Raw genomic sequence first — 18,385 nt, forward strand, 5'->3', positions numbered from 1 at the left:
AATCCATGATCAACTGATGTAGCTAGTGTGACTAAAGCAGCAGCTATTGGCTTGACTTTCCTTAATCTCCCACCCGATAAAGGAATTGAAAGACTACCCCGGGCCACGTAGACTATTCCCTTCCGCGGACATTCTTTTATAGTCTAGAAGGAAAGTAGCAAAGCCGAACGCAAATACACATGCAAATTGCGTCGACTACCTCATCACTGTCCAAAATGGGGGATACCGCTATTCATACATGGATGGACGAGGGACTCCGCTGACAACATCAGTAGATGACTTTTCTCTTTTCTCGCGGAATGCTATTAACGTTGGAAAAAACACAGCTCTCAAACTCACCCGGAGGGTGATAGGTAGAAGCATTAGTACCTAACGGAGCGGTATCTAACCGGGAGGTGATGTTCTTTTTATAAACAGGATGGAGCATGGCTTCCTTTCTTCTTAGATACATTTCATTCATTCCATTTCTCTATAGTTTACACTATAACATCTTGCTAATCCTGACAGATCTCGAAAAGGGTGGGGGGCACTAGAACCAAATCTACATACACATCGAAACTTCCTATCTCAGCCAAGCTAGCACCTTCATCCCACCAATGCATTGTACGACTCTCCACCCTCCGCCTCGCCTTTTCCTCCCTCATTAAATCAAAATTTCCCGCAATGAAATTCGATTTCGTTCATGTCGGCGGTTGGCAAAACGGCCCTGAGATCCGGGACTGGTAAAACATGGGTGCCCCATTTTCTTTTCCGTGCTCCGCCTTAGTGACCTTAGGAAGGCGGGATGGATTGACTATAACTAACCAAAGCCAGTGAGTGGGATCTCATTGGTAGCCTCGCCTGGTCTCACTTCCCAAAAGCAGTCTTGATTGGTCATGTACCTTACATCGATATTGTACTGTGCCAAAAGGTCCTATCTCAATCGATCTAGAAAGAAGAACTCGCAAGCTTCATCAAAGATGGGAAGGAGTAGAACTAAATGGAAAGTCGAGCCTGCCTCTCTTGACTATGTTACACTTGCGGAGACAGCCACTTTTTAAATACCTCAAGTGGAACCAGAAGCTTCTCTTCCCTTGTTGGCTTGGCTTACAAAAGCGGGTATAGTAAGATGCACAGAAGTATACCTTTTGACTTTGATTCCTAAATGTGTGACTGATACCAATCCCTATGTTGTACACTCTTCCACTAACTAGAGTGAACCATGCCTGAAGTAGAATGAACCAATTACAAATGTTCATAGTGGTCTAATAATCCCTTACCGTGAAGGTTCCTAGTGTTAGTGTGCTCTGATACCAGTTGTTGGGTAATTGAAGGAAGCAAAACAATAGGAAACAACAAAACTATGAGAGGAGCAAAGCTTTGTTTCAACTACATCTCATAATCTTATACAAAACTTGTTGATACAAGCTTACATCTGGTCCTAACCATTGGACACCGAGAGGTACTGTAAGTGGAATAGGAAGATTCAACGACTAGTGGTAGAAAGCAACCATAGTACTACTAGTGGTAGAAAGCTTACTTACTACTATTTATCTTCACTTGTGTTGTTAATAAAGCATGGGCATAATATAATCTAACTATTTCTTTTTTAAGAAAGGGCCCTGTTCAACAACTAGACATATTGTAATAACCTACTCTTTATTCTAAGAATGTAGCATACCTAAGAAATGATTTATCTAACGTCCGTTGTGAAATAAAGAAATGCGCAGATCGCTTCTTCTACCCTTCCTGTGAATGAATTGGATAAAAGCCTTTATGTCCGAGAGTGAAAGGTGCTCCAGCTTGCTTGGTGAACACTGACTTACTGAAGACCGGAATGGACCAATGTGACATTGACTCAAGAAGGTAGACAAAAAGGCCAACTATAGAAAAGCCAAGCTGACTGAATGAAATACCGCTGTTCACTCTGACTCCGGTTCGGTACCTACTCTATATCTGAAGATTGACCACAGCGTAATGCCTTACCGCTTTACACCTTGCTTTGAGTTCGATCCGCCTATTCACTGAATAGACTAAGTCAATCTCAAAACCCTTATTATGTAAATCTAAACTGAGGTTTTTCCTATCTAGCCTAGCTCCATAATGGAGAGAATGCCCTTACTTGGAATCTCAAGCATTCTTCTTCACTTGCAAACTTGCATCAAGATCAAAGAGCTTATTCGATGCCATCTTCATTACTTCCCTAAGAAAGAGGTTAAGACGTCACAGAAGCAGGAGGTGGGATCATCTTTTCCTTCTTGTCGGAAATAGCGCAGCATTGAATCACGCTTCTTTGAGCGAAAGGGCACCGGGCGCTAAAAAAAAACATTCTATATGATATCGAAAGCGTGTTCACAACAAACTATGAATTCTATCTTCGCTGTCCAACTATGAATTCTGTTCCCACCGGATAAACTGATCACAGTTGAACTGAAGGAATCGGTACAACTAGGCACTAGCAACTAGTAATTAGATTCAATTATAACTGCAACGCTCCGCCCCATAGCATAAATGCTAAGAAACTTCTTGACCTTAGAGCATAAAAGTGATTTCATTTCCTTCACATATTCATTAGGGGCATTCATAAACTCTACTAGCCGTGTATGTATTTTAATCCCCCAAGCCAAGCAAAATCGCCGACAAAGAAGCAAGGGATATTGAGCAGCGCGTTCAAACAAGCATAGGATTTAAATAAGCAAGGGATTGAGCTGAGAATATAAGGCTTCGTTCTCCTACTTTCACTATGGCTAACAATTGGCATAACCATTTTGTATTCCTCTATCTCTAGCAGCTCTTCCTATTAGTTCCGCGGGTAACTGTCGTCATCGAGGAGGGGAGGTAGCTTATTGACCAACTGTATAGGGTAGGAAGGCACAGTCCCAGAAAAAGGCTCAGGGGCGGGACAGTTTCAGTTGAAGATGAAGGAGCTGCAAGGACAGAAACTAAACGCAAAGTAGGAGTTACAGTTTCGGGTGCGGTAGTTGTAGTTGAAGAATAACAAATAGGGTACAGTAGTAACAGTTGTTCGATTTCTCTTCTTCTTCTGAACAATACCCTTCAGTGCTGATGAGAGTGGTAAAGAAAAGTCGACTTCCTATTCAGTTATGAAACTATGAGATCTGATCCCGTACTTGACTCGTAGGTTGGCAGATAGGCTAGTTCATTAAGTAAAACCTCTTTTTTGACTGCTTAACTATTTTCAATCCTAGCTAGTCTTTCCTACCTTACTTAACTGAATTGACTTGAGGTACGTACCTACTTCTCGCTATTGGGTTCTGTTCTTCCTGTCACTCTAGGCTTTCGAAAGGCCGCGGGCTTACTTTCAGATTCTCGGCTACGCTCCTCATATTCTTTCTTCTTATCCTCCACGTGCCTTGGCGTCAGGCTCCTCTACACGGTACCCAGGTGAAAGCCAAGATCTCGAGTCTCCTTCATCCCTAGGCATCATCTGTGTGTTCTGGTTTTCATATTTATAGAAAATTAATTCAAGTACTGCAGTACCAGTAATACCAATATGTATCAGGAATTGGGTGGAGAACTTGAAGCTGTCAGAAAAGCCCAAAAAAGTGAAATAGGAAAATATGGTAATACAGTTCTTGTGAAAAGCATTCTCCCTTCTCTGCCAAAGAAAGGAGCTGATGAACATCGGTGCTAGCTCTGTTTTCAGCATTTGCCTGAACAGGCGCATTTGCTGCTTCAGTTAATTCCTTTTAAAGGTGGATATTCCGGTTCATTCCTTTGGGACTGCTCATTTCTTTGCCTTATCACTAGTGGTCTCAATCCTTGACTCCAGTATGTATCTCATATCAGGTGCCCTACTCCTTTTTATAGATAGATGCGTCTGGAGACTGATAACGCTTGTGATCTCTTTCTTTTTCTATTGGTTAAGGAATGCCAATAATGAAATAACTGATAGAGCTGCTAATGGATTTCATGTCCTTCTTGATCTCCATTCTCATTGGACGTTTTGACTTAGTAGCTATGTGATTTTTCACTTTTATCCGCGTACTTTATTTCTTCTTTCACTACTTCCTTTCGTCTCTCTTCTTCGGGCCCTGTATTGGGAACCATTCTTTTCCCGGTTCCCATTAGAATAGCATTCCTTCCATTCAGCCAACCAACCGTATCTCTTATCCCTAGCTCGGCTCTTTTAGAACCAATTTCCATCTTTCCACTGACAGCTGCGAAGAGCTCCCCTTCACTAGGGCCAACATCCCAGAGGCTATGCTATTTGTTCAACTCTCTCGCACGGGGCGGATAAAGCTTTTTCAAAAAGAATAGACAAATATAAAATAAAACTAGCTATGGGCATTAGGTATAATAGAAAGGAAGCTTGGAATGTTCAATCAAAGAAATGAAAACAAATACTTAGGCAGAAGCAGACTGCCGATTCGAACCTTTCTTTATTAGGAGGCTCGGGAAAACAGGGCTTTCTGATAACTAATCACTGGAAGCACCCGATTCTCTCTACTCTGCACTTGGCCGGGATACCGAACTTAGGTGGGAACTTTTGCTATTGTTCAGTGAATGCCTGTAGAGAAGAGATGGAAGGTCAAGCAGGTGTTACCCTTGTAAAAGGTACAGGGACTATTTCGGCTTATTATGGAGCAACATTGACTATTTGATACATTGGCTATTTGCTACTTCAACCATATCGGCATTCTAGCGTTTGGTATAGGTACATGCAGGTTTTTCTCTAGAGAAACCCATATGTTTTAGCTACATTCCGCCTTCTCATCTAGTTTGGTTTGCTCTGCCCGGATCTGGTAACTGCTTCTTCTTTTGAAATAAAGTTAAGGATGAAATGGAAGAGATTCAATGGAATACAAGTATCTTTGCCTTCTTCGCTTATTCAATTTGCCCAATGTCCCAAGAATAGGTTGAGTGAGAAACCGATTACTGTCCTTCCAACTCTTCACAGAGCAGTAGATTCGGGTGCATCATCACATGTTACTGGTATGTTGGATGACGATCGGAATTCAAAGAAGAAAGAAGAAGGATTGGGGCCCGACAAGAGATAAGAATAGAGAGAGTGTAATCAAAGCAAGGGATAACGGTCAAGTGCACATTTCATTCATGTCAAGGCTATCTGAAAAGCAAGGGAAATCATGATTCATTGGCAAATCAGACAGATTTTAGAGCTATACTTGGCTAAAGCATAAGACAATACTGCGGTGTGAAAGCCTTAAGCCAGGAAAATCTCGAAATGTTAATGAATTATTGACCCTAGTCTAAAGGTACCAGTATCTTTCCCAAGCACCAACTCGCTTTCGATTTTATATGTGGGCTCCCTTTTCCTTGTGTTAAAAGTGCCAACTTCTTAGTTTTCGTACTTGAATTCGGAATTGGCAAAACTTGATCCTATTTGACCTACTGTATAGATAGCCCTATTTAATAAGTTGCTCCTATTTTGGTATTTTGTGAAGGGGTTAGTGGAGGAGGTAATGGAGTAGGTGTTTCTGGTCGTGGCTTCGGTGGTACTGGTCGCGGGACGGGTAGCTCGACGGTGGTAGGTGCTGGTCGTGGGGGAAAGCCCAGTCACGTGGTCGTGGTACTCCGACTGAAAAGAGGGGAGGTGGTAGGAACAGTCTAAGGGGCTAGGTTTGAATCGTTAGTACTAGTAGGAATCGCTTCTTCTACCCTTCTCTTATTCGCATTTCCTGCTTACTATTGAAAGAAAAGCTCATGGAATGCAAGGAGTGCAAATAGTGAGTTGACTGCTATAGTATGTAGTGCTTAATGACAGGAATCTAAGGACAAGAGAGTATGGTCGAAATAGTGCTTGTTACTCACTCGCTATTTTGGTGCTGGTTTGACTAATTAGCTTTCGTAGTGCCCTCTTTTCGTAGATTGGAAGGACCCTCGCTAGATATGTTGGTGTAGGGAATTCCTGTTCTCTTTCATAGATAGGAGGGGCATGCGTGCTTACAGCCTGTTCTCACATATAGATAGTGGGACATGCGTGCTTAGAGATAGTCGAAGGTGTAATCTTTCAAAAAGTAGTAAGTAAAAGAATCGCAACTCGCTCTGGATGGATATTTAGGTACCCTCGCCCTATTATGGATTTTGACTAGTGTATGGAAAGAGAATCGTGTGCCCCATACATAGGAAAGATAGAATCATCCTACTGCATTCCTTCTCCGGTCCTTTCATGGCCCATGCTGTTCAAAGGCTAATACAGAAATAGGATTACTTACGAGCTGGGATGGGATGTAGAGTATAGCCCAGAGTTTCTTAGTAGGAATACAACCTTAATGGAATTCGGAATGGGACTTTAGCATTTCCCTCCAGCAGCACTTTGTTTGGGGATGGTTGATTGCTTTTTGATTCTCTAAATCCAAATCCTGCCTCAATATTTTGGATTGATCAGACCGCCTATTGTAGAAGAGATTGCTTGCTCAAAATAGTACCGCATTTGTGCTTAAGAAAAGGCTTTCTTGTCCGGGGTCTATATCCACTTTTAATACACCACGCACCCCACTATCAAAAACTTCTCTTTCAATTCTAAACAAAGAGAAAGCTCAGGCGGCTGCTCAACGAGGAGGTTCATGCTTGTTAACTTACACTTACTTTTAGCACTTCTCTACCAGTTCTCTCTCATCGTGGGCCAAGCAGTTCTCTCTCATAGATAATAATCTCCAGCTCTTAGCACCGGTTTTCACTTCGTGTAGCAGCTTCTTCTTTTGTCTACTCAAACACTTCATCCATGAGAACCAAGTTTTGATCCATGATATATTCTAAAAGTAAGAGCAACTCTATTAATCTACATACCTTCTCTCTGGCCACCATGTTTTCTCCGAAGGGTGAAGGCGGATTCTCAGAATTGAAAATAAGGGCGAAGGATACATACAATATGCCGGGTCTAAAGTGAAGTAGTACAGACACAGGAAATCTTAGAAAAACTTAGAGAGTCTCCATAATCTAGACTTCTCGGTTTCTTAATCGGTGTCTATCTTACTAAGATACTGGTGCAGCTTAAGGTGCTGGTGCTCCACCCCACTCTAAGAAGTATGACTGTGATTTGCCAATACCCAAATGGGTAGTGTACTGCTCGCACCCCTTCTTATTAATTCTGACTTGTTTGCGCACACAACCTTCCTAGAACTTTCTGACCTGGATCCAACCAATGAAGGAAGATGTATGGCCTCCCTCGAACAAAAGAAGGAAGTATGGGAGTTTACCGGTAGGCAATGACCACTGCCGAAGTCAAGTGCTCAGCTCAAAGAAAGAAGGGGTTGGTCTATAAGCTTCACCTCCGACCTGTGCTATCCATTCTAGTGCGCCGCTTTTCCCAACTCCACGGTTCCTCTCATCTTTCTTGTCGGAGAAAGCCTGTCATCCCCGAACAAGACGCTCTTCCTCAAGAAAACAACATTTCTCTTAAAAACCTGATTCCTTGTTGAGGCTGGCCTACATCGGATGGGCTTCAGTCCAACCTCCTTCCAGACTCTCCCCCTAGCAGGATGTAGGATAGTGCTATAACCCAATCTAGCAGATAGATCTAGCACCGAGACAGAGATAATTCAGCTCCTTGATTTAGCTTAACACGCTTCTCTTTCTATTCTATAATCAACACCATTCTTGGATATCTTCCCTAGTCACCTTTAGATTCTTCGGTATCTTCCCTCCCCTAACCCTAGTTACCTTTACTTTTGCATCTGTAAGCCATCCCCCACTCCCTCATAACCTGGGGGGAAAGGTATCAAACACACTAAAACTCAATCCAGAATGAGCGCACATATTGTTTTATAAACAGGGATCCTTTATAACATCAGCTCGGGGATTTATACTTCACACTACTCCACTGCTTTTTTTCTCGCACTCTCATACCAGTTTTTCCATACTTCCCGAAGGAAAAAAAAAGAAATAAGTATGACCAAACCGAGAGCGAGAGCGAGAGGAATTATATCCAGTGGGTGAATGGCAAATGGATCCAGCGGGCTACCCGCAAAATGATCCATAGCCTGAGGGGTTTCGAAAGGGCGAGGAGCGTCATGATGAATAGCAACCTGAGGGGCATCAACTGGATTGGCTGGGCCGGCTTCCCCTGTGCTCCCCGCTGCTTGCTCGCCTCCTTGACCTCCATTGGCTGGGGATACTTCTTCCAAATGATCTATAGCGCGAATAAGCCCTATGTATGGGCTCTGCGCTACAGTATCTAGATTAGCCTCCGCGAAAAAAGCTGCCATTTCCTGGCCAATATCAGTGATGGACCTCGTAGGAGCCCCAGAATGGCCTGGATGGGGCACAAATAGTCCGGGATCACCCGCATTTACGACACGTTCCAATCTCAATCCCATTAGAACAGAACTACATCTTTTTCAGCTCAGCTCCCAAAAGAGAAAGGGAGACTTTTTTATAGGTTGGCGTCGGTTTTGCCGACGAAAAGCAACGAAAAACTAGAACATTCTTTCTTCCATGACAAAACAAAATGCTAGTTGCCTCGTAACGCATACACTGGAGCGTCGACGAGGGCCAATGAGACTTTCCTTTCTTTGCCCTTAATTCTACTACGGTGCTGCAAATTCGCAAGCTGATCCTAAGTAATCGTTGTTGTTCATTGGATTCCTCCGGAATGACTTCGTTAGGATTGAAGAATTGCTGCAATTCTTCCTGAATAGACTCGATTCCCCGCCCCGCGTGAAATGTCTAAGACGCAACGGAATCGCTACGCTATGTTTCTATATGAAAATATATGCAAAACCAAAGTAAGTCCAAAGGAATCTTGCTCGCTCCAACGGGGAAGTGCTTGGTCTACGAATTCTACTAGCTGCCCCGCTTTCGCTACTCTTAAACGTTTGCATGTGGACCAGAGAATGGAGATGAGGATTTAGCCATAACTTGACAGCTTCTTTAGAATTATTGAACTGAACTCGATCACCCGAGGAAAGCGAATAGAGCTAGTTGCCAAGGTAGCTGGGTTACGAGATATCCCACCGCCTGTGAAGAATAGGAAGAGCCATGCATGCCTTTCTTGGCCACTTCACCGGGCGCTTATGAGCCGATTTCACTAGCTTTAAAGAGTTTTTTTGGCACAAACAACGAAATAGTCCTTTTGGATTGAGCATTTTAGGAAGATTCAATAAGCTTTTTTTTTTCAACTATTTAGTCATATCTTTTGATAGGAAGTTCTAAATCGGGGGATATACAGTAAGACTCAAAGGATCCAAATTCGTCTTTATTTTGAGAATTCCTACAGCAACGTTATACTTCTTTTATACGATCTTCCATACGAATCCGGCGCGGGTAAGAGTGCTTACTTAAAGCTTAGTAAGGTTATTTCAATCTCTTTATTTAGCATCCAGAGAAGTAATGTTCTTCGAGGAGTAAAGTAACTTATTCATCTAAAAGACCTAGTATAGATTAAAGATATAGCTGCCTCCCTATAATTATTATTTTCTTTTAAGTATCACACTCTCGTTGATTCAGACCATACGCCGGCTTCATAGTTCAAGTAGTTACCAGTAGTTCTCTCGGGCACAAATAATGCACTTACAGACTAATGAAATATAAAGGAGAAGAGGGGTCTGGGTATGGGGATTGCTTGGTCCTATGCTAGCTGAGACAGGTAAGCGGCGCTATTTCAAGCTTTGGATAGATGAGTGATGAGTCAGTCTGGTTCGAGAAGATCCGTCATTGTGTAATAGGTTATCTTTAGGAAAAAGAACTAGACATATATGTTTCAGCCTGCTCTGACCTAGCCCAAATGGAGCTACTTACTCGTTGATTGGAAATCAAATCTTCAAAATTAAGACCAGGCGGTATGGATGGGAGTCTAGCACAGTGGTAGAGCGGTAGCGGGACCGAAGCATGAGCCTTATAAAAGCTAGGATTCGCGAAGTCAAATGTTCAAGAAAAGACGGACGGAAGGTGATAGAGTTACCTTGCTTCCTAAGTAGCCCTCTTTCTCCACAACAAAACTAAAAACAAACAATGAAAATGACTTGAATATTGAAAGTAGCAAGGTACTCCACTACGGGTACGGAGGCCAGATAGAAGGATTGAAGAATCCTGATGTGCAGTTCCGGGGAAGTGAAGAAGGAGACGATGGGGAGGGAGATGGTGAGGAGACGATGTTCCAATGCAGTAGGGTTGCCGTTTCCTCCGCCCCGGGGAGGGTCCTTTTTTTTTGTACTAATCGAGCTTTACCCAGGGCTTCTTTGGGCCAACGCACAAGCTATTCTTGAGGGTGCCGAAAGAGCCATTTTTCTTGGTGCAGCTGTTTTGGCTCGCAATAAAGCAAGGGTCCTGATCGAGCAAGACTACGTCCTATCTATCTACCTCTCCAAACACAATATCTTGAGTACCTATGATGGTGACTACATCTGCTGGCATGTGATGTTTGGACATAGAATCGAGTCCTTGTGAATGGGCAAAGCCAGGTGCTCTTATTTTACAACGGTAGGGACGATTACTCCCATTACTGACAAGAAAGACACCAAATTCACCTTTAGGTGCTTCAACTGCGGTATAGGTAGAAGGAGCTGGTACGGAAAAACCTTCTGTATAAAGTTCGAAATGGTGAATTGAGGTAGAGTAGACCGATGATCCGGTAGTCATTTGGCCGGCTATGGAAAGAAAAAGCTTGCATCTGCTCCCCCTAAACTATAACAGGTCCCATCTCTCTCCAAACCTAACGTGGTAGTTTCCCATCATAAGGCTTTCCATCTATAGATTGATTGAGCCATTACCCACCAAGGATCCCATTCGTTCAGAACTCAGTTGACTGCTTCTATAGATAAGGCGGAACGTCCTTAGTTCAGCATTATAGCACATAGTCTCCGACGCTACTACAGCGCTTCGCTAACTCGAAGCGCCTCGCTATGAGAATGACGCTTCGCTAACGCTCGGCTAAGTCGTCGAACCCTCGCGCTGACCATTCGCTTTCTCAGTAGCGAAAGCGCTTCTCTTTGCCCCTTAACTTAATCTTAATTTAATAAAGTATTTGGAAAAGAAAGAGATTCTTGGTTTTATTGCTCCCGCTTCCTCATCTGCGCTCGTCAAGCCAACTTTGCTTTTTGGGAGGTGAAAGAGGAAGCGGACATTTCGAAATGACAGCATCGAAGATATCTATATACACAGGAACGCTTATTCCGGACTGCGTTCCGGAAAAAGTAGCCTACTTGACAGAAAGGGCGGGCACTCTCGGCTCGGAGGTAGGCACTCTCGTCTTTCAACCCCACCGTCACTTTGAATTTAGTGGGGCACTGTTTACTTACAGCCTCTACGAGTTGCAAGTGAATGGGGCCGGTGCGTGTGAACGGAAGGGTTCATCAAGCCATTTTAACCCCTAAACAAAATAGGAAGAGGGGTACTTGACTAATAGGGGGCAATTGCATCGCACCTGACTGTGAGGGACCTCTTGATACCTTATGTTCACTTCCTAACTAGTAGCCGGTTTCCTGTCGCGGAAGCCTTTTCCCAGTGCGCGGAGCCCCAACGAGGAAGGTGTTAGTGCTTTCTCATGGGGTCAATAATGCTAATCCCTCTTTTTGTGCCGGGAAGAAGATAAGAAAAGGCGAAGCCTTCTCTTGGTTTCCCAACCTGTTGCTTCTAAAGGCTGCCCTCTCTCGGCTGGATTTTGGTCCAGCCTACTACGAGGATCCCGTATCCCGTACATCGTCTTTCTCCCTCCTGGGTTCCCGTGGTTCCTATGCCGCCGCGTTTCCCGGTCCTTTTCTTTTAGTGCTTCGACCCGAAGCGATAGCTTGACGCGTTTTCCGTGGATAAGATGGCTGCGCTCCAGCTCACTAAAGAATGGGACGGCAGTGGTCCGCCGGCAAGCTCGTTCTGATCTTGGACGCAGTACATTGGAATCCTGAAGCACCACCACGAACGCTACCGCGCGTGCGCCTGCGGTGCGGTAAGGCACCACCCTGTTGTGCCAGCAGCCAACTCCGGCGTGTCAGCTTAGTTATCCTCATCAAGCCACAACCTTGATGTCTAGCTTCCCAACTGGTAGACGGTTCCCTTTCCCCCGGATCAATGAAGAAGGGAGAAGTCAGTTGATTCTTCCGAAGAACCGGAAGCGAAGCGCTATGCCGGGGCGAGGGGACGGGAAAAGAAACTGCTCCGAAGAAAGATATTGGGGTTCCCAATGCTTCTCCACGCCCAACGAGATGCGCCAACCTCGGGATGCTTTACTCCTAACCCCACGACGGTTCCGAGACGGAGCTTAACCTGAGTCTCGGTTAAGAACGGCGATGATCTACGTTTCACACGGCGCACGATTCCATGGATAGTTTCATTCGAGATCGTGATGGAGGACATAGCTTACGATCATCGGCTTTGATCATGCCACTAGGCATTTGATTAGGACATTGCACAATGATCCGAACACTTTGTCGCATCTCTTCGATACGAATACAGTAACGATCATAGCGATCTCCTCTGGTACCTACTGGTACGTCAAGATCCGATTGGTCATGAACATCGTAAGGTGCTGCTCTTCGCGAATCCCAGCATACCCCAGGTTGGGATGGGTAGGCCCACCACTTCACTTTTTCACTTTCACTTAGGCCCGGGCCAAGTCAGTGGGGGACCCTGTCGGGCTCCTTCCCCCCCAAAACAAACTGTACGTGGGAGTTTCCCTTCATACGGCTCGAATCATTCTCAGATGCCCCGAGAGGCATCTTTCCTTATGATCTGGTGGTTCAGCAAACGAGCACCGGCCGCAACAGCAAGGAACTATGACCAATAGAGTCAGACACAGAGCGTCATACTTCTTTATCTTGTGATGGTTGAGGAGTTTCTTTCTCAGAGGGTGCGGGACGCTTGCGGAGTCCGTACCTTCCGTACCACCACAGGTCGTTCTTGGGCAGATCCCGCTCCTAAACATAAGGGAGGGATAGGGGGAAAGGGGCCGGGCCTATCATATAAATAGGGTTGTAGAAAGACCACGTATTTTCATTCGACGTTCCGGGGCGCCCGATTCGATCAACGAATTTGGCGAGCTGATCTGCTTTGATCCAGGAGAAAGCCCAGTCAGCCACCTTTTCGGTGCAGGTCACGTGACCTACAGCTCGGCCTTCGCTTTTTGAGACTTCCTCTACCCACATCTCTATGTGCCCGCAGCACTTTCATATGGAGAAAGATGGGCTTACCATGTTCCATCAATAGCACCTAACCTATGCCGATTTTGGCGGACCGTGCTCCACCCCGGTGAACTCATGCGGTTCCGACGTGCCCAGAGGCCAGAGGCGAATCCGTTCACGGTCCGTAGGACCAACACCATTCGAAGGTTGATGGCCCGCCCCGCCTAGAATAGGAATCTTTGACTGGGCTTACACACATTCGCTCACTTACGCTGTCCCCCCTCAGCTCACCCTAGCCCCGGGTACGTCGTCTCCAAGGCTTCACACAAAATCTTCACTGACAACATATGCATGCTTTTGTAGGGTCGGGCAGAACCGTTGTTGCCTGATGGGAACTTCCCCCATATTGCTATCAATGTCTTCATGTCGCACGACCTCTTAACATTACACCACTGAATCCCCAATCCTTTGCTTGCTGTGCAGTGACAGTACCAATATCCACTAATCGTTGTTTCCAGATACGGTTGCCGGTTGACATCTCTTCTAATTCGTCGATACGAGAAGCAAATTGTTGTGTGGAGGAATCAATATCTCGACATAAGCCAAGAGGCAGATCTTGTGCCACTCCACCAGGTCGTATGAAACTGGCATGCATCCTGGCTCCCGGGACTCTTTCATAGAATTCCAACAATTTCTCCCGCTCCTCAAAAGCCCAAAGGAACGGAGTTGATGCTCCCACATCCATAGCATGAGTAGTTGAAGCAAGTGAATGATTTGAAATTCGAGTTATTTCACAGAATAACACTCGTATATATTGAGCTCGTAATGGTACCTCACAATTCAAAAGTCTCTCTACGGCTGAAGAATGAGCGTGTTCTTGGGCCATCGTAGAAACATAGATAGGGTCAACGACGGAACGAACAACGAAACTTTACGACAGCTTTTTCGTACACGTTCACTTGCATCACATACACAAGTGCTCTCTGAACCGTGCAATAAGGTCACCCATAACACGGCTCTCCCACTGGAGTTACCTTAGCCCCGGGCCATGCTATTCCATGATATTGGAAAAATGGCAGCCTAACTACTTATTATCATCGTCTTGAAAGCTGGGCGCCTTTTGAATATGAGTGGGGCTCCTAGTCTAGGCGGCGCCTTCGTGGAGCCAAACCGAAGGAAGAGCAAAAGGGCGAGGCCACACCCGGCTTCGAATAGGAGGGGGGCTTAGCTCTGGATCCCGCCTGCTTGCAGAAATGAATGGATCAGAAAGGGGGCTGGGTTCTATTTCCGGGCCGGGCAGGAGGTGAAGGCCAGAAGAAGAAGAGAAGTGCGCCTTCCCGGTAAGGAAGAGGATAAAAAGGTGCTGTCATCTATCTCGACCTGTTTCCCGAGGCGTTGGAAATGAAGACCGGCTCAGAGAATCACTGGCGTGCTTTCTCTCCCCCATCGTTTCGCCAACAAAGAAGTCATCCTTGACTTGACGATTGACCATTCCATCCCTACCGAGCCGCCTCTTCGAAGTATTTACCTCTGCCTTTATTTTTTTCTCAAATAAAAAAGAAAAAATCAAGAACCTCGTCTGTGATTTAATCGGCCCTAAGGGAGTTTACTCGACCCATTCTCCAGTCTCCCGCACTGCTCAAGTGTGCGACTCCGTATGAGGACCTCCTTCCCTTTTGCTCTGCCCACTCTCCGTTCACACGGTTATCAAAGCGGAGGAAGGGTGGGCAGCAGGTACCACGAGCCCTCTGTCCCACACATCTATCAAGAAGCAAGTGTAGTTCACCGGTTCCACCGAATGCTCCTATCTCTCGGCAAAGATCGTGTGAGTGTGCAGTTATGCTTCGGATGCTTCGCCATGGAATAGATCGACTCAGTTCCCCTTCTTTTCCGGTGCACTCGCTTTATATCTCCGACACACAAGGAAGGACGCGGTGGGAAGAAAGCAGCCCTAGCCTCTGTCCGGTCGATCATTCCGCTGGCATCTTGCATTCACGCCTCCGTTTGACTGCCGCTCGGGAATGTAGTTGTAGATACGTGAGTCTTAGTGGGTCGTTGGCTCCACCTCTTATCTCCTTCTACGACATGCTGTAGTCGTCGCCATATTCAATATGTCACTTAGTCATATCTGCCTCGCTGCGGGTCAGCACCCCCGAAAGAAAGGGAGGGAGGACTTCATTCAGTGACTCCGCGATCGCCCTCTGAACGATCAAAATAAGGTAAAGCTTGAAGATAAGTTTTGTACTCGATTAATTTCTCAGTCCCTCTAGTCGGGTGGGCGCCGGCCGGCCGGATCCCCCTGAAAACCGTACGTGCGGGTCTCCCCGCATGCGGCTCACGCCATTTGAGGTGGCCCAGCCCAGCATTCATTCGCAAATCCTGTAGTGAAATTGAGACTGCTCGACCAGCAAGAAAACGGATGCGCGTTAGCGCAACGGCTTTCGCGCTAGTTGCTCAATCCCTTGCTTGTTCGGAAGCTAATTCGCGTGTAGGCAGCGCTGTCTGTCTACCGTTGACTGTATCTATTCATTGATACATTGGCTCGCTCCCCCCCTCTTTTTCCAAGAATGAATGAGCTGCTCGGACCTTCCATTTCCGTCAAATGACCCGGCTTCCCCTGGCTCTTCCACCGTCCGGGCTCCCTTTCCTCCCTATGCTCCCCCGGCGCAGGCCCACCACGCTTCGCGCCAGCGGCGTTTTCGCCAGACGGTCTTTGCCAGTAGTGCCATCCTCCCCGCAGGCTGTCTGTATGGGTGGGTTGTCCCTTGCTGCTACGTTCTGTTAGGTGCTATGAATTACAGGAAATTAAGTGGTTGACTTGGACAGCAGGCGGGTTACACGTTCCACTGTGCCGAGATGTGAGGTGCAGGTGGTGATGATCACCCCGGGGTATGCGCTAGCGCCCTTGACGGGCACTCCAGGACCCGCCTACGCTCGTGAAAACCCAGGTCGGTCCTCCGACCAGATGTGTGGATAACGAGGCCACCTTCACAACCTTCTCCCTTCTATCTTTATCCAAAGTCAGGTAGAGCGGTTCGCTTGAGTTGCTCAACCGTCCCTTTGCCCGGTGCTCATGACGCGCTACGGAACCTCCACCGTGCTAGCGGCATAGGAGCCTACTCAGCGTCAGCGGCTTCGTGCCGCACTGGAGTGATCCAATATGTGGTTCCGCACGTTCCACCACTTCTCCGTTCATTTCCAATACTGATCGTGAAACACCATGAGCAGCAGGATGTTGAGGTCCGGAATTCGAAGTGAAATTCTTGATTTGCCCGTTCCTAGTCGTCATGGGAAAGAAATAAGAAAGAAATAAGAAAGAGATTATTCCCCTAGAGCTTGTCCAGTACCACCAGTACTCAAAATGCATCTCCGCGCGTCTACCTGGCGCTTTTATTAGCCGCCTTGCATGCAAGCGAAGCGCTATTGGCGGCAATTAATAGCTCACTGAGCGATGATTGATGCAGTCAGTCAGTGCCCTCGATTATTCCAGATAGAAGGATCATGGCGCCCCGGAAGCATTCCATCCAGCAGCAGCATCTCCTTCAACCACGCGAGGACAAAACTGATCTACATTCGAGCGTTCACCGCACAGAGGCGATCTCGAACACTACCTATGATAATAAATCCAAAGGAAAGGTCGATAAAATGATTCAATCTGACTTTATTGGTATTCTGGATTGAGTAAAAAAAGGGATATATGAAGTTCAAGGCCTTGCCAAAACCGTCATGGCCCTATTATGTATAGGCCGTACTAAGCCAATAGCGAATAACAAACTCTTTCCTGCTCCCTCGACCTTAATTCACTCCCATCCTGTCAAGCCTCAGCTGCCAGCGCATTGTATCTATTGAAATGTGGCAAATTGATACAAGTAGCTAAAGATCTCGCATCCGACATCTCCGGCCGAACGGTTAGGCAACACTAGGGCGCCTGGGTTTCCGTTTACCAAACAAGATGTCGAGAGGCGAACTCTGTAATTCCCCTCCTGCAAAAGTGATAGCGGCTGTAGCATCCGTGTGGAAGAGGGTAAGCTTTCGGCAACACCTTTTTCAGATTGGAAAGGATGAATACTTGTGTTGGGTCCTGCAGACCAGGATAGCCTCAGATCAAAACCTAAATGTGCCAGGGGTTGATCATAGAAGCCAGGGCAATAAGTATTCAGGAATTTGAGCGCTTATGTAGCTAATAACTCTGCCACCTGAATACTTGATTCATTAAGGTCGTCACCCTATACCCGGAAGTCTCTATCGTTTTCTTTGTCTGTTAAGCTTCACAGGGTTAGGACTCCTTAAATCAAACAGCAATCGCTGTTTATCAACCACTCACGGCGACACCGAGATCTTCGACTTAGCTCCCACAGGTCATCCACCCGGGGCGGAAGATAACGAAAGGGAGACAAAGTCCTAACTAAATCAACACACAATAACCTAAACCTTCTACCCATTCCATCCATCATATCCGTCGAGTCGAGGAGATTCGTTCTTATCTATAGATAAGGCAAGAGAGAACTTATGCCCTCGCGGATGGAGAGGGATTCGAACCCCCGGTATTCCTATCAATACTTCGGTTTTCAAGACCGACTCTTTCAACCGCTCAGACATCCATCCCTGCGCTCGCCCGCCCTATCTATCTGCGCGCTGGCAGGTAGGGGCAACTCTATGTGATTCGCTACGCTTACTTGCGCCCCACCCCGTAAGCGGACTCTATTGCCTAGCGGTTAGCGGCACTTTTCCGGTAGTACGAATCGCTACGCTTCGCTTCTTTCTATATGATAATATGCACCGTCGGTTGCTGCGCTCCCTGCGGGTAATAGCAAGAGAGTGAAGAACGAACGATCCTCAGTCAGCAGTGAATGAGTCCGACTCGAGTTCGTGAGTCAAAGGCGTGGCAAGAGAGCGAGTTCGACTCGCGAACGATCCGCAAGTGAAGGACCGATCCTTTAACGCCAGTACTGTTGCGAGACTGGTACTTGGCGGCTCACGAGCAACATATAGACTAAGGTTGCCCATCACTCCCTCGCTCCTTTTTGAAGGCCCACCGCTCCCCCTTTCTTTAAGTATCTATCCCGGCTTGCATTTTGGGGCGAGTACTACAGTTCCTCCATAATCACACAGAACGCCCAGCTTCGCAGAGCTGCTCTCTCCCCAGTCCACAGCAAGGTGTGGAATCTGGATCTACTGTGTGTTCTGACTCTATTGGATCAAGTCAGATACTAAGCCTTCTACTACTACTACTTAGGTTAGGAGATAAAATGCTATATTTAAGAGATTGGACTCTCTTACTGTGTTTTTTCAGGGCTGTTCCCGAGCCAGGTTCCCTGGATCCATTCTGACCTAAATGGATGAATGAAGAAGGGGGCGAGCAGATACGACGG

General features: G+C 46.3%; 1 non-coding gene and 1 pseudogene across 1 annotated transcript; one reads left to right on the forward strand and one right to left on the reverse strand.

Moving 5' to 3' along the window:
- The first annotated feature begins 13,871 nt into the window (after window positions 1-13,871).
- LOC140221565 (uncharacterized) lies at window positions 13,872-17,123 on the forward strand (annotated as a pseudogene).
- A 408-nt stretch (window positions 17,124-17,531) lies between these two features.
- Window positions 17,532-17,618, reverse strand: TRNAS-UGA (transfer RNA serine (anticodon UGA)). Its single transcript has one exon. It is a non-coding gene; the product is annotated as a tRNA-Ser (tRNA).
- Between the last annotated feature and the right edge of the window lie 767 nt (window positions 17,619-18,385).

Source organism: Setaria viridis, unplaced genomic scaffold, assembly GCF_005286985.2.
Source record: "Setaria viridis unplaced genomic scaffold, Setaria_viridis_v4.0 scaffold_310, whole genome shotgun sequence".
Classification (NCBI taxonomy): domain Eukaryota; kingdom Viridiplantae; phylum Streptophyta; class Magnoliopsida; order Poales; family Poaceae; genus Setaria; species Setaria viridis.